Genomic DNA, 15,069 nt, shown 5'->3' with positions numbered 1-15,069 from the left:
AAAAAAGAGAGAGAGAATGACAGATTTTTATGCGCATGAGCAGAATGAGGGCAATATTTTGTCTTAAAAAATAGCTAAGACATCAGCAAGTTAGGCAGTGAGGTCTTCAGAGTTCCATAATTCTGTAACGTGTTTATTTTTACCCCTTGATGTTAGTAGTGTGGCGGGTACACTGAGAAATAAGCCTTTTAAAGTCGTCTACTTTATTCAAGTATTTATTGAACCTCTTCTTTGAGGTAAACATGGCAACAGAAGTAGGACATGAAATAAGAAATAAAACATCATCCCTCTCCTTAAAGAACTGGTAGTTTAGATGGGTGACAGTGTCACAACAAAATGAGGGGAACTTCTGGAAGCAGAATGTTGTCAGAGGCTCTGTTCCGAAGGCGTCTTTTCATTTGTTTAGTGCCATAGTCACTAAGCAGGCAAGTACCCGTGAGACAGCAGGTAAGAAGATACTGGGGTTATACATGTGCCATGGGCTTAATAAATCACAACTATTGTGATTACCAATTGGTCTGTCTCGAAAGTAGTATTACATGCATCTCATTCTCCCATCCTCATGACACTGTGTTGTCCAGATCCTCATTAGTTCTCAGGTTGAGCAGTTGCAGCCGACCCCTATCCAGCTTCCTGGTTTAATATTCAAGATTACTTTCTATTTACTCTCCTTAAATCTATTCTCTGCCACCCCTGGAATAATCTTTGTAAAATGTGAATCTGGTAGTCACATTTCCCTTCTTAAATGGCTTTACAATTTCCCACGTCCACCAAGATAAGGTCCAAACTTGCCAATGAGCTCCACGGTGATCTGATGCCTGTAGATTGCTCCAACACCTTCCCATGGCCTTTCCATGGATCCTGCTGTAGTGACCTAAGGGTTCACCAAACTCAACTTCTGCTTCATGCTTTAATGCCTCCATGTCTCTGTGCATGGTGTTGGTTTGCCTGGGCCAGTCTTCTCCTTTCCTTTTTTAACTCTACTCCTGTTCTAGAGGTCTAGCTCAATTTCTCCCCATCTCTATCACCACCTCTCAAACACCATCATCTATTTCTGCAAAAGCTTCCTAACTTCTACTTCACTCCACAACCTCTCTTGCCCCTTACAGTCCATTCTTGACTTCTAGGATAAAGATAATCATTATCCATCCCTACTCTTATCATCCATAGGATAAAGAGCAATATTCTTATCAGGGCCTATGTAGGGGGCCCTACCAGGCCCTGCTTGTCTCTCCAGTCTCATCTCCTCTTTATGCAGCTTCCTCCAACCACAACTACCTTATTGCATGTGCTTGAATGCCGTTGAATGTCATGTTTCCTCTGCCATAGGCTTTGCACATGCTAGTCTCTCTTCTTAGATTGCTTGCCCACCTCTCCTACCCATTCCACAGATCTCAGCTCAAAAATTGCTCTAAGAAGCAGGCCTTCTCTGAACCTTAGTCTAGATTAAGTTTCTTTATTCTGCATTTTCATAGAAAAGTGTTTCTTTACTTCATAGAATTCACCTCAGTCTGCAGTTGGGTGATGACTTGGTTAGTGTCTATCTCCATCCCAAAGTCAAGTTTCACGAAAGATGAACAGCATCTGTTTTTGTCCATCATTGAATTCCTAGCCTAGCACAGTGCCAGTCACAAAAGGGGCACTCAAAAAAAATTTAAACAATGGATCAATCAATCAATCCACTAAGGCTCTTGCTCAGTTGCTTCATTTGAAAAGCCTTGATACCATCATCACCACTATTATCTTATATATCTTCTTTGGAAAAATGTCTATTCAATTTCTTTACATATATTTTAAGTGGATTGTTTTTATCTTTTTGCTGTTGAGTAGTAAGAGTTCGTTTATATTCTGGATACTGGGCTCTTACCAGATAAATGATTTGCAAATATTATCTCCTATTCCATGGACTGTCTTTTCACTTTCTTGATGATGTCCTTTGAAGCATAAAAATGTTTAACTTTGATGAAGTCCCACTTATTCCTTTTTTCTTTTCTTGCTTGTGTTTTTTGTGTCATATCTAAGAAACCATTGCCAAATTCAAGATCATGAAAATTTACCCCAATGTTTTTGATCCATAAAGTTCTTTTGACTTTTAAAATTCTATAAGATAAGTCATTACTGGTTACCTATTACACACAAAGAACTATTGGGATTTCAGGGGAAACTGGATATTGGAGACTCAAGCATCAGAATGGATAAGGCATCATTTTGGTGTTAGAATTAGGTCCCAAGATTGAAACTTCAGAAGTGCCAGGATGTGACTGAGTTATATGTAGACAGAGATTTGGGATAGAAGTCTTTAAATATAGATTCCAAGGTAACTTAAGAGACCTCTAATTAAAACAGTTAAAGCAACATTCCAAAATACATAAAGGCAAATAATAAGCTCTGAAGAAAACTGGAAAAAAATCTGACAAATTCCAAGCCTTGCTTGAACTAAAGAACACAATGCTATTTGTGTAGAGGGAAAATGTTAACAAATGCTACATAAAGTTGTGGCCTGAATATAGAAAAAGTCATCCTAGATAGTGCAGGAAAAGGAAAAAACTTAGTTTCTAATTTAGCTCTAAGCAAGATAAGAAAAAGGCTTGCCTGATACATAGTAAATGCTAAGTAAAGAGTTTGTTGGATGTAAAATAAAATTACTGAAAGAATAATGGAATATTCTGTGAAGAGGAAATGCTCAATAATGTATTTGTTGAATAAAAGAAACTACTCATAGAAAATAAGTGAATTTGATGTGACCAATATAAATGCTCCTCCACTGAGAAATGACATTTTAAAGTAAATTGTTAATCAAGAATAAGTAAATAACCACATTTCAGAGAGTAGCATCTCTGAAAAGAAACAAAAAGAAAGGAAGGAAGAAAGCAAGCAAGTAACTAATCTATAGACATGATATTAGGCAAAAAAAAAAAGACCAAAAAAAAAAACTGTCTTGTGAAAGATAAATTATTCAGACCACAGGGATATAGCCATTTACTATAGGAGGAGGAAAAAACAAAATCATAATAATAGCCTAGTGTTATTCTTATTTAAATATGTTAACTTAGAATAAACATACTATTTCCTCCTCTCTTCCCTGCTCTCCTGTCCGCTCCTATGGGCTCCTCTCCACACCTTTTCCATCTCCCTTTTGTATTCTAAAGAATCCTTTAGCAATAACAGGACAAGGATACAGATATGGGAGTGATATTGTTTATTACCTGTGAACAGTAGTTTATACTACTGTTAATAATAGTGTATATATACCAGGTTTCTGTTTTGTTGAAATTAATTAAGACAGAGAAGTCAAATAATAACCCCTTGAAACATTCTATACCATAACCATGGTGGTGGTTTCAATACTCCATAGATTTGTCAGAACTCATCAAATTTTACACTTAAGTACATATTATACCTCAATAAAGCTGACAAAAAGGAAATAGAAAGGTCAACCATAAGCAGTTTAATTGTGCAGGGAGAAGTGGCCTACTGCCCTCCAGCTGGAGAAGTGTTACCAAGCCTAGACGGTCCTGCAGGATGGCATTTACCGTGGAAAAAGTGGAGAGATGTTATTAACAAGCACATCACAGAATTCAAATAGATTTTATAGTCTCTGATTTGGTCTTGGAGAAACTAAGTCATGTGCCTTAGCACAAAAATGAAAATGGCAGTAACAACCAGAATTCAAGGGATTTTGAAAATTATGAGCATAGGATCAACATGGTAAATGATAGAAATTTGACATTCAGCTTTCTGCTTAAAACATTCTGGTTTTAATGAAGATCAGTAATAAAAAATGGTAGATGATACCATTTCATACCCAATAGAATGGCTACTATCAATTAAAAAAATAAAAACCAGAAACCAGAAAATAACAAGTGCTGAAAGGATGTGGAGAAATTGGGAATCCTTGTGTACTAGAGGTAGGAATATATAGTGGTATGACCATTATGAAAAACAGTATGGCAGTTCCTCAAAACATTAAAAATAGAATTATGATACGATCCAGAGATTTCACTTCCAGGTTTATACCCAAAAGAATTGATAGCAAGAAGCAGAGCAGATATCTGTATACCTGTGTCCATAGCAGCAGTATTATGTGCAATTGCCAAAAAATGAAAGCAACCCAGTATTTATTAACAGATGAAGAGGTAAGCACAAGGTTGTATATACATAAAATGGAATGTTATTCAGCCTTAAAAAGGAAGAAAATCCTGTCATATGCTACAATATACAAGAAACTTGAGGGAATTATGCTCAGGGAAATAATCCACTCACAGAAAGATAAATACTCTATGATTCCACTTACGTGACATACCTAGAGTGGTCAAAATCACAGAGACAGAAAATGGAAAGGTGATTGCCAGTGTTGCTGTAGGGGAGGGGGAGACATGGGAGGGAGAAGATTGGAAGAGACTTCTGTTTTCTCTAGAGAGGGAGGAGTCAAGCAGGTGGCTTGCATGGGATTGTAGACTCAACTTTTCAATGTCTCTTCCATTCCTCCAATGATAAAAGGAGGCACTTGGTAATTAAAAGACTCCCTAGCTGTTGAACAGAAGTAACAAATAGCAACATGAGGAAAGGAACAATGAAGAAAGTGGCTGAGAACAGCGGGAAGTTCACAAAAAACAAAGTTGCAAACCATTTTATAAGTGGGAGAAGGAAATAGTGAATTCAAAAGTTGTAAAACAAAGGAGTGACAAAACACCTGAGCAAGAAAGAGCAAGATACTCTACAGAAATGTGCTAGGGTCTGGGGTTTTTAGCTGATGAACAGAGTTATTCACTGGCCAACATTTGGTTGAAAAACACCATGTTTTCCATAGGTATCCAATGTTTATTGCCTAAGTGTTAGTTCTGAGAAAACACCCAGCAAATTATAATATTCATTAGCAGATATTTTATAAGTAGAAGTCATGGATATGCCCACAGAAATCAAAAAGCAGAAAGTCACATTGTTCAGATTAATATATTTTGAGATTCTTTTTCATGAAAATTCTTATTTATTTTGTGTCAGAAGAACACCAGGGAATAAAATTATTTTGAAAAGAGGCTAAGTGGAGTACAATTCATAGTCTCCCTCAAAATGGGGAAAAAAGTAATTGTATCCAAAAAAATGTTTATATCTAGTTATTTGAGGTGATACTTAAGTCTTTCCTAAAATGATTATTCAGGGAAAATTACTCGGTTGGGATTATCCTTACTTTCTATAACTCCTTTTTTTTTTTCCCCTGGTATGTGGCTTTAAGCCAGTCCTCTGATTCTTAGAATGCTCAAAAAAAAAAAAAAAAAAAAAAAAATGAATTAAGGAAAAGGAAAGAAAATTCAAATAAGTCAATGGGGCTGCTTGGCAGTAGTGAACATAAAGCATGTGATGAGGAAGGGGCTGAAATGAACTAAAAGCAAGGCAACTGCTTTTTTCAATAATACTATTTCTACCCTCCATTTCCATAGAAGAAAGCAAGTTAAAATGGTATAACAAAAATAGTGAATACTTATCAGACTGAGTGTATGATGTGCCAAGGCCAGTCCTAAGTGCTTTGTATGCACTAACTCATGTAATATTCACAGCAACCCTGTAAGGAAGATATCAGTAAGGGCCGATTGTTACACTTTCAGGAATTTGGTGAGCCTGTTGGTAGCTTGAAATCAGCCATTGTGGCAATACTTACATCATGGAAATTAAAAATATGCTACAAATCAGAGACTTCAGCGTGAGAGCCGTTTGTTAAACATTTTCCAGAACAAAACTGCGACTGTCTTGGTTCACAGATGGGTAAACTGGGGCACAGAAAAATGGAGTGATTTGCCCATAATCATGCAACTAGTAGTTGGTGGAGTTGAAATTTTATCCCAGGCAACACCACCTGGGAGCCCAAGCTTTCAGTCATCATGTTATACTGCTTATGATTTGACTAAAATGCATTGGCTGGATTTACAAAGCCTGGGTCCCAATTTGGATTCGTCTGCTACTCACTGTTAAAGCTGTCTGAGTCTGAAGACATTTCATAATAGAATGCTTCACATTTATCTTTGCTATATCATAAATAAAATATATTATGTGAAAATGCAAAATAAGCCTTCTTTTCATTCCTTTCTTTCTTCCCTTTTCCTTCTTTCTCCTTCCCTTCCCTTCTCTTTCTTTCCCTCCCTCCCTCTCTCCTACCCTCCTTCTTTTCTTTCCTTCCTTCCCTCTTTTCTTTCCTTTTTCCTCCTCCCTTCCTTCCTTCCTTCCCTTCCTTCCTTCCTTCCTTCCTTCCTTCCTTCCTTCCTTCCTTCCTCCCTTTCTTCCTCCCTCCCTTCCTCCCTTCCTACACAGATTATGTCTAAGGTATTGAGTAGGATGTATGTGAATCTTACGGGACTTTTGGCAGCATTTAAGGAGGACTGGAGTGTTTTTTCTCCCTAATGCTTTCTCATTATCATAGAAAGCAGAACAGATGTGCTGACAATGGGCACCATCATCACCATTAATAAATATTTATTGAGCACTCCCTTTGTCCTGAACTCTGAGGATATATTAAGGTAGAAGATATGGTCTTGGAGCTTGTCAAATGAGTATCTCAGGTATTAAAACAAGTGGAAATTGTTCAAAAGAGAGAAGAGAGTAACCACAATGGGTGGGGCAGCTGGGGAAGACTCGGGGAGTGTGAGGAGGAGGAATAGAACAGCACCTGTACTAAAAGAGGCATAAAAGGGGAAGTGGGCGTTATAGGTGGGAGGAATGGTTTGAAGGAAAGCACTAAGGCAATTAACATTTTGGTGTTTGGAATAAATCGGTAGTAGAGTTTGGCCTACATAGAAGAAGAGGCTAAAAAGAATGGATTCCTGTTTGAGGAGGTCCTTTGGTGCTTGACTAAGGAGCCGAGTCTTCATTTTCTGAGCAGTAAAGAATCACCCAAGGTTCTTGGCTGGGCGTGGTGGCTCATGCCTATAATGCCAGCACTTTGGGAGGCTGAGGTGGGTGGATCATTTGAGGTCATCAGTTTGAGACCAGCCTGGCCAACATGGTGAAACCCCATCTCTACTAAAAATACAACAATTAGCTGGGTGTGGTGGCACATGCCTGTAATCCCAGCTACTCAGGAGGCTGAGGTGGGAGGATTGCTTGAACTCGGGAGGCAAGGGCTGCAGTGAGCCAAGACTGTGCCACTGCACTCCAGCCTGGGTGACAGAGTGAGATGCCCCTGAAAAAAACAAAAATCCCCCAAGGTTCTTGAGTACATGAAAGATGCATAAAACAGTGCTGTGAATAAGATTAAAGTTAGTCAGACATGTAGATTGAACTGGGGGACAGAATTACTACAGACAGAGAGAATAGTTATACAATAATCTATTATGAAGGCTTTAAAAATGAAAATGCTTAGGGAATACTTAGAATTATAAGCAAGATACAATGGGAATTGTAAACTGTGATTATGGTACAAAAAATACATGATGAAAAAGATTGGAAAGAACTACAACTAAATTAGCACAGTGATTAGGTTGAGCCCATGGAATTTAGGATGATTTTTTCTTTAATCAAATATTTGGTAATATAATTTGTCAGTACAAAAATACATGCAAATAATAAGAGTTATTGGCAACAAAAGAGTTGCTTGAACAAGACACTAAATTTTAGGTAAAATGAGGAATTATGCTTTAGACATGGTAAAATGAAGGAAAACCATTCAAACATGCATGGCTTCGGGCAGTTGGAGATATTGAACTAAAATTTGGGGGGAGTAGTGAAGATTTGACATCTTGTTTTCTGAGCATGGGAGTGACCAAGAGTTCTGAAAGGGCATTCAAAGGAAGATGGACTGAGCAAGAAGGCCTAAAATGTGGGGATTTGGCCAAGAAGGTGCAGAAGGGCAAGTGGAAGTGAAGTCCATGGAAGGGACTGATCATAATTTACCTGAGAAAAGGGAGAAGTATTAAGTTAGGACAAAAAGACCAATGCAACTTAGTAGATTAAAAAGTAATTGACTTCTAAGAGTTAAAAAAAATTACAACAGATAATAATCATTCTTTGTAACTTCTTAGACAGATGGAACAACAACAACAAAAAAATAGTAGCTTGATTTACTGAGTGTTTCCCTGTGTTGGAAGCGTAATATGTGCATTAAATCTATTGTCTTTTATAATCCTCATAACAATGCATTGTGTTAGGTGCCATTATAATAGCCCCCATCTTCAGATGAGGAAACTGAGACAGAGTTTAAGATAGCTGGAACCTTAGAAATGTTTTGGAGCACATCCTCTCATGTTATGAATGAAGATAAAAGGGCTCACAGGTGATTTGACATGTCCAAGGTCACTTGACTTGCCCAAGATGGAACTTCATTTGATGAAAAGGAGTTCACATTCTCTCTTGTTGATGGTCAACCCATCTCCTAGTGTTGCTGAGCCCTGCCATCAATAAGCATGTTATGGATTATTTTCAAAATTGATATGGAAAGGACTTCAGCAGTATTTCCTCGTACATACTTTCCACATTTTCTCAATATATACGTTGTCTAAGGTGCAAATTTTTTTTTTTTTAATGAGCTTTTTGAAAACTATTTATTTAAGAGACAGGGCCTTGCTCTGTTGCCTAAGCTGGAGTGCAGTGGTGCAGTCACAATCTAGACTGAAGCCTAGAACTCATGAACTCAAGCAATCTTCTTGTCTCAGCCTCCCAAAGTGTTAAGATTACAAGTGTGAGCCACTGTACCAGACTTAAATGTGCAAATGTTGATGCTTACATCACTCAGTGTTCTTTGGTTTTTCCAAGTAGCTTTCCTTCCTCATTATTGGCAACATTATATCAGATGCCACATATGGCAACTCTTTTTAAGCCTAGCAGTGCATCCATCACTAAAGTGAATTTTCTTTTTTCCTGGAGAAAGGGCATGGTGGATGTTATTCAGGAAAGAGGAACAGTTGTGATGACTCAGAACACTGATTAAAAGTTTAATTAAGTCCTAGCTAATGCAATAAGACAAGAAAAAGAAGTAAAAGGTATACAAATTGAGCAGGAAGTAATAAAATGGTCTTTGTTCACAGATGACATAATCATCTATATAGAAAATCTGAAAGAATCATAAAAATCCTCCTGGAACTAACAAGCAATTACAGCAAAGTTGCAGGATACAGGTTAATATTCAAAAGTTAATTATTTTACTATATACCAGCAATGAGTAAGTAAAATTTTAAATTAAAAAGACAATACCATTTCCATTAACACACCCCAAAATGAAATACTTAAGTATAAATCTAACAAAATAGGTACAAAATATATGTGAAGAAAATTATAAAATTCTGATGAAAGAAATCAAAAAGGAATTAAATAAATGGAGATATATTCTATGTCCACAAATAGGATGACTCAATATTATCAAGATGTCAGTTCTTCTCAACTTGGTCTATATATTTAATGTAATGCTAATAAAAAGCTCAGCAAGTTGTTTTGTAGGTAATGACAAACTGATTCTAAGGTTTATGTGAAGAAGCAAAAGACTTAGAATAGCCGACACAGTATTGGAGGAGAAGAACACAGTTGGAAGACTGACACTACCTGACCTCAAGATTTACCATAAAGTTATGGTAATCAAGACAGTGTGATATTAGTGAAAGAGTAAACAAATAGATCAAAGGAACACAATAAAGAGCCCAGAAGTGGACCCATATAAGTATAGACAACTGATCATAAAAAAATAAATAAAAATAAAGGAATCTAGGCACAGAGCTTCACAAAAATTAACTCAAAATATACCATACACCTAAATGTAAAACACAAAACTATAAAACTCTTGAAAGATAACATAGGATAAAATCTAGACGATGTTGGGTTTGGCTCTTTAGATATAGAGGTACAATCCATAAAAGAAATAATTGATAAGCTGAATTTATTAAAATGGAAAACTTCTGGTCTGCAAAAAGACAATATCAAGAGAATGAGAAGACAAGCCACAGACTAGGAGAAAAAATTGCAAAAGTCCTGATAAAGGAGTGTTATCCAAAATATACAGAGAATTCTTAAAACTGAACAAGAAGACACAAACAACCCAATTTTAAAATGGCCGAAAGAACTTAACAGACACCTCACTAAAGAAGATATACAGACGGCAAATAAACATATGAAAACATATGCCACATCATATTTCACAGGGAAATGCAAATTAAAACAACAGTGAGATATTGCTACATACCTATTAGAATGACCAGAATCCAGAACACTGACAGTAACAAATGCTGGTGAAGCTGTGGAGCAATGGGAACACCCATTCACTGCTGGTGGAAATGCAAAATGTTACAGCCACTTTGAAACATAGTTGGTGATTTCTAGCAAAACGAAATATATTCTTACCATACAATCCAGCAATCACACTTCCTGGTATTTACTCAAAGGAGTTGAAAACTACTGTTCACACAAAAATGCACACCAGAAGTTTATTGGAACCTTATTTGTAACTGTCAAAACTTGGAAGCAACCAAGATGTCCTTCAGTAAGTGAAGGACATCTTGGACATACATAAACCATTGTCTGGATATACATAAACTATGGTATATCCAGACAATGGAATATTATTCGCACTAAAAATAAATGAGTTAGGAAGCCATGAAAAAACATGGAGGGAACTTAAGTGCATATTACTTAGTAAAAGAAGCCAATCTGAAAAAGCTGCTTTATTTTTTCTGAAATACCTACTGTATTATTCCAACTATATGACATTCTGGAAAAGGCAAAATTATGAAGAAAATAAAAGATCACTGGTTACCAATGGTTGAGGGAAAGGGGATGAATATACAGAGCACAGAGGATTTTTAGGGCAGTGAAAATACTTTGTATGATACTATACTGGTAGATAAATGTAATTATACATTTGTCCAAACCCATAGAATGCATAGCACTAACTGTGAATATTAATTAAACTATGAACTTTGGATGATAATGATGTGTCAATGGAGGTTCATCAGTTGTAAAAAATGTACCACTTTGGTGTGGGATGTTAATAATGGGGGAAGCTAAGCATGTGTCAGGGAACAGAAGGTATATAGGAAATCACTGTACCTTCCTTTCCTTTCAGTTCCACTGTAAACCTAAAACTGCTCTGAAAAAGTCTTGAAAAGAGTGTAATTAATGTCATGAATTGACAATTCAACCCTACAAAAGAAGCTGTTTAGGTTATAAGTTGCCTAAGTGGTCTTACCTTTCAATGTTTATGCAATACTTTAAGTCTCAGATGGAGACAGTTTCTAGATATTTTTTCCTGGTTTTCAAAAATGCCCTGAATACTGTATTGTAAATCAGCAAAGACCAGATACTGTACCTTTGACTATGACCAGAAACTAACAAATCCATCATGACACTACTAAAACATTAGGCCCTCTAAGTGTTAAGAGCAAATTTCACAGTTGAAACTCTCACCAAGGTGGGGAATTTTATAAATTTTGCTGTTAGCATATATGACATGAAAAATGAAAACATGATTATTAACAAAAATTTTCAGTGTCATTAATTTGAATTAGGTAAGTGTGTCCACTTTACTACATTTCCAAAAGTCTGAAATTATTGCATATGCAATTTTAGATATTAATTTTCTTTCAATTTTTGTTAAATTGTTACATTTAATATATTTGCATAGTCGTTGGGGCATGTTCACACGTGCTAATTGTGGTTTGCATATTACCAGTATCCTTGTAAAAATGACTTACAAAGAATGATTCTATTAGAAAGTCGTAACTACTATTGAATTATTCTGATGTCCATGGATTCAAAATAGAAATAATTGATAGATATTCATAATATCTGGCTATTTGTCGATTGTGGAAAAAGAAAAACCGAGACTGACTTGTATGTTTTATTGTCATCCATCATTAACTATTTGTTACCCATCTATCAAAAAATATAGTTCAAATACAGAAATCCATTAGAAATTTTTATTTGACTAAGAATCATGGAATATAACCCATAAACTCCTGATCATAAGACCTATGTTTTAATAACCTGCTCTAAAAGCAGAATATTTAGGTGAGGGCAAGAAGTTTCTAACCTGTGTATCCCCTGTTGGTTCAAAGAATGTTTTTTAACTCATTATGAGTTAAAAGCCATGGTGAGTTGTGTCCAACATTTTTTTAAAAAGAAGAAGAAATAGAATAGACAATATTAACTTCAGAGGGCATTGTATTTAGTCAGGATAAGTATTGTTTTAGAAAACCTCATTTTAGTTACTATGTGTTGGCTCTCAGATTCATACCTCATTTTTCCTTCGGCTCTGCTCTATAAGGCAGAGGGAGGGTGACTCTGGTGGGCTACACTTCCCATCTTCCTGTATCAGCTGCAGTCAGGGTTGACTTCTAAGAGATGCTTACAAGCAAGAGACGGGACAGCTGGAACACAGGAAGAAGGCAGAAGGCAGAGTGTTCTCTTCTCTTTCTGCCTCTAGCTGCATCTCTACCAACAGTTGTCTCTCCATCGCTCTAACTCCGAGAATCATCATGGTTTCAGGTTTCACTAGGATACTCTGGTCTCTGGGCTTCATTAATTATCTCTTGGTTTCTCAAAGCCTAGAGGGGATAACTGACTTCTTACTGTTGCTACTCAATTCTTTATTTAAGTTCTTAGCTCTTTCATCATCTATGTAACCAATTGCCTGAATTAAATTCCTTCTGTTTTCCTGGTCGGACCCTGACTGATACAATTCACTGTGTAAGTATGTGTATAACAGGTCATGATACATAATACATTTCTTACTGTGAGCAGTTTTGCATGTTAGCATGCAATGGATGGTGCTGAGGTATTTCTTTAGTTGGTCATTGATGGTTATCATTGTGTTGCAGAACATGATCTTGGAGCATTTTTCCTCTTCTTTTAAGGGTAACTGTTGTATAGTAGATGATCTACTGACTGGGAATGTGGACACCACCATTCTAATCTTAGTGGGTGATCTTGGGTAATCCATTCAAACATGTGTTCTAGTGTATTATGTTTACTTTATGCATGGAACCAGAGGTTCTGAGATTGATATGTATTTTTTAAACCAGTGGTTATTATAAGTTTCAATGGTACCATTTTAAGTAAGACTGATACATAGTCTGTAATAGCTTAAAGACCAGTGATGATAGCATTTGAAGACTGTTTAAAAGAATAGTCATTTATTTAGAACAAGAAATTATGCTTTCACTATTATTTTCCTCAATTAGTAAGTAGTTATTTATTATGTTAGCATTAGAAGTAATAGCTCAACATTCTGGTCTTAAGTTTTTGGGAACATAATTGACATTGATATGGGCCAAGAGAACTGCAGAATATTAGGTAACTGTGGTTACAGGTAATGTCAGTTGATAAATCATACCATAAAATCCACCACTGATAAGTGGATATATTTTTAAAGTATTTTAATAAAATATAGGTAAAGGGTGAGATCAACCTCTTTAAGATTCAAATATACCCTCAAACCCTAAGTCCTAAGTATTAAACAACCACCAAACAGTTGTATATTGTGATGTTTTTAATTTGATCAGAGAATTCCTTGTTTTCCCCCATATTTAAGGAAAGTCTACTATTGAAAGGTACAAAGTAGTCTTCTTAATAGTAAAATTCCAACAGGTATCACAATGTCTCTGGTAAGATGAGCAATTGAATATGCACAGTTCCAGATCAAATGTGAGCTTTTCCTTTATGCCCAACACTCCCTGAAGTCAGTGACTGTTCAGTTGAGTTTATCTGGAGGGGAGATAAAAGCTTCCTGCCCAGCACTAAACCTTGCCCCATGCAGAATCCAGATGCTTGCAACTCTTTCCTGAAACTTCTTATATTTGTTGTATGTATTTATCACTTTCTGGCTGGTAACACCATTGAAAACTAAAATAAAGTCATACCATTGTGGGATGATTTTGTCCCTACCTGTGGAGAAACTAACTTTATTTTTCTCCAAAGCAGAATATTTATTTTGGGTTTTTAAAGAGTCATCTAATGTAATTTCAATAGTTGTATCCACTTTGATATATTCCTGGCTTATTTTCTACTCATCTCTTGAATTTACATAGAACTTCAAGTGTAGAAAACAGGATTGAAAAAAGACAATAGTGAATTGTGCTTTTGTGTACTGAACTTGAAGTAAGAATCTGGTGAGTGACACAACATAAGCCAAGCTGGAAAAGGGTCCCACACCAACAAAAAGCAATGAATAGTATCGAAAAGATAAGCCCAATAACAGCTGAAGGTGGCCAAAAAGTAAAATACTGTAATAAAATCTCATATAACAGCATGGGAGATGAATACACGGATTTAGCTGACAGGCTTAGAGGTAAGCTACAGTGTTACATTGGTACCAAAGCACATTATCAATCAGAGAAGCACAGTACAGAACAAAGGGTAGCAGGTGCAATGGCTGGCCAAACAAAAGTGAAAATAGCTGAACAATTTACAACAGAAAATTTGAGAACCTGAATTCATGTTCTGATTTCCTCATGTACAACTGCCCCCACAGATGTGTCAAAACCTCAAAGACATATTGATGACAACACAAAAAAATCTTTCTAGTCTAGTCAACAATATATAACGCAGTATTATTGAGGAAATGCTCTTTAGAATAAACTTATCCTCAGAAAGCCCATCTCTAGAGACAAATGAAGTCCTTCTTTGGGCAGTTAGAGTGCATTTGGTTTATCTAAAAACACTGAGTTAGGATTTTAATGGGTAGATATGTTTGGATATATAAAATGTGCACACTTAGTTTTATAAAAGTTAGGGAGAGGATTAACTTCTTACCAGAAAATTATCCTAGGTTACTGAGGCTGCTGATACATCTGGGTCAGTGATTCTTACCCCTTTCGGGGAAGATCCCCTTGAGAATCTGATGAAATGTAGAGACTCTGTCTGCAGAAAGTGTACATTAACATGATCCTAGAATTTTGAACACAGTTTCAGGGAATTCTTAGAAGCCCCAAAGATCATTTGTATTCCACCCCCATCAACCCACCATCATGGATTAAGAACCCTGTACTGATGACAAATTTTGGGGCAGTTTTTACATGAGCAACACAGATTACTCTGAGTCTTGAGTTCTACCAAGCTTAGTTAAAAATTCTGATTTCATCATTTAGTCATCTCCAAGCT

This window comes from Rhinopithecus bieti, unplaced genomic scaffold (genome assembly GCF_001698545.2).
Source record: "Rhinopithecus bieti isolate Rb0 unplaced genomic scaffold, ASM169854v2 scaffold_641, whole genome shotgun sequence".
NCBI classification, from domain to species: domain Eukaryota; kingdom Metazoa; phylum Chordata; class Mammalia; order Primates; family Cercopithecidae; genus Rhinopithecus; species Rhinopithecus bieti.
The sequence above is the reverse complement of the archived record's forward strand: the minus strand, read 5'-3'. Positions refer to the sequence as shown.